General features: G+C 45.9%; 1 long non-coding RNA gene across 1 annotated transcript; it reads left to right on the top strand.

Moving 5' to 3' along the window:
* Positions 1-208: 208 nt before the first annotated feature.
* On the top strand, positions 209-1,614 carry LOC105879868 (uncharacterized). The gene is made up of 3 exons (XR_001157915.3): positions 209-491; positions 634-792; positions 1,377-1,614. It is a non-coding gene; the product is annotated as an uncharacterized LOC105879868 (long non-coding RNA).
* The last annotated feature ends 672 nt before the right edge of the window (positions 1,615-2,286 follow it).

The following is a 2,286-nucleotide window of genomic DNA, read 5'->3' as shown; positions in this document are numbered from 1 at the left end:
GAACGTGTGGAAAGTAAACACCTCAAACATACTCCTATCTGAACACTTGGGAGAGGTGAGTTTCAATTGTCCTGGGTTCACAGCGGGAAGAGTGGACTTGGTCAGACCGGGAAAGACAACTCCCTCCTATCGCCTCAAAACCGCTGTATAAAGAAAGAGCGACGAAGGGCCAGGCCAGCCCTACAGCACCCTGAAAACAGCACAGTCTGCTGGGCTCTAAAAAGTGACATCCCGGAGGAGATTTCACATTTCCCCTTCCTGGGAGGCGGAAGGAAACAGCTAGTACTTCCTGGTCAAGTTGAGGCACTTCCGACTTCGCGCCCGGGGAACTACGGCTGCCCCTGCTGGCGGGACCCAGGGCTGATAGAAACAGGTCCCGCCTCCACGTGCACCCACACACTTTTCCTGCATTATGAAGCTGAGCAGCCTCTCCCTGCTCGCTGTGACCGTCCTCCTTTGCCTCCACATGGCCCAGCCTGGAGTCGGAAAAGGTACGGGCAGGACGCGGGGATCCTGGGTGTGGCTGAGGTTGGGGAACGTTTCCTCTGAGGGGTCCCTGGCATGAGCTGTCCCTGATGCCTGGAAGTGTCGCATAGGCGCCCCCGACTAACACCCTGTGGCATTTTTCTCCAGCTGTACCTAAACCAGGATACTGCCCGGAGTTTACTCTTTCCTGCCCTTTCGCCATGTTTCCTAAGTGCCGGCGTGACAGAAGTTGCCAGGAGAGCAAGAAGTGCTGCTACTACAACTGCCGACATCAGTGTATGGACCCGTGGTGGTCTCTGGACTGAGGTGAGCAGCCCCAGGTCTGCCGTTCCGGCCAGGGCCCTGAAACCTTCCTGCAGAACCATTTGCCTCAGGGCGAGTTGAGAACTGCCCGGGGCCCCTGGAAATCATTGCAATCAGAGCTTTTAAATTGGGTGGAGCCAGAGATTTGCCTGCAGGACAGTAAAGAGAAAGGTCCAACAGGCCCTGTTTCTTAGAAAGTGGCACCATTTATTTCATATTTCAGGCATCACACTTCTCCTCTGTATAATGGGGACATTAGGACAAGATTATCTCTAAGCTCCAACTGTTACTGAATTTTTATTATGATTATTTTCAGTCTCCCCACCCCCCGCGCTTTTTAAGTTTATAATAATGAAGCACTTTCCTATTTACATTCATATTGTAAGGTAAGGGGTTATAAGATTTTAATTCCTAGGATGGTGTGCCTATAATCCCTTGTCCCCAGTGTCTGATTCCTTGGCAGCACATCTCAGTGCTCTTGGGAGGAGAATACCTAGCAGGATATGGGCAAGGCTTAAGAACACAAAACTATGTCTGTTGCACAGTTTGCATGTTCCTATATCTCTGCTTTGCTCTTCTCTCCCAAGGTGGAAACCTCTTTCTAACCAGGCCTGAGGAGATGCTGCAGGCTCAGACATAGATAACTGGTCTCCAATTCTTCCAAGGCTTGCTTTTGGCAAGAGTTAAATGCTTACTAATATAACAACAAAACAAAGAAATAAAGCATCATCTATTTGAAACTCCACGAAAATCTCTAAGTCTGCTGGATTGATATCTCTCTCTTTACCCCCTTTATGGCTTTTCCCTTACAAACTGAAAAAAAAAAAAGGTTGGGGTCACCTTTCACATTTAGTTTTTGTCAATTCCTACATATTGATAAAATCCTGGTGTATTTCTCTCTTTCAATATCCTCTGACTTTCAGATTCTCTGTTGGTCAGATGCAAGGGCATTTTAGAGTCAAATGTTCTGTTTGGATCCAATGAGGGCCAAACACATTATCCTGAGATGGAAAAACAAGCTGTTTTTGCTGTAATTTCTCTGGCACTGCTGCTGGTGGGCCTTTCTGCTTGTTGCAGAATTATGATCTAGGACAGGATTTGGGCTGGATGTGAGGCAGAACATACCTTAGTTCTAGATATCTTTAAGGACCTAAAATTGAGACCATGAAAGGAAATCTTCTCGGTGGTTCAGCCTAGCTACCATGACTCTTATCTTTGCAGTTGAGCCCCTAGTCCACCTAATATTGAAGTGTGATTAGCCACAAATTTCCTCACTTTCTAACTCTCTGCCCCAGTCTTCCTTAAGGACCATAAAGGTAGCAGAGTTCTGGGAAAATGGTCTTCTATAATTTTATTTGTTAGTGACTAATATCATAAACAAGTTGTGAAAAGATATTCCTTAGCATGTTTTAAGCTGAAATCTAACATTTTTATCACAATTGCATAGCTGCAAATGATAAAATTTTAGATATATGATGAATATTATTTTTTTTGAGA

The sequence above is a fragment of the Microcebus murinus genome, chromosome 16, assembly GCF_040939455.1.
Source record: "Microcebus murinus isolate Inina chromosome 16, M.murinus_Inina_mat1.0, whole genome shotgun sequence".
NCBI classification, from domain to species: Eukaryota; Metazoa; Chordata; class Mammalia; order Primates; family Cheirogaleidae; genus Microcebus; species Microcebus murinus.
Note: the sequence above shows the minus strand (reverse complement) of the source record. Positions and strands in the feature narration are given on the sequence as shown.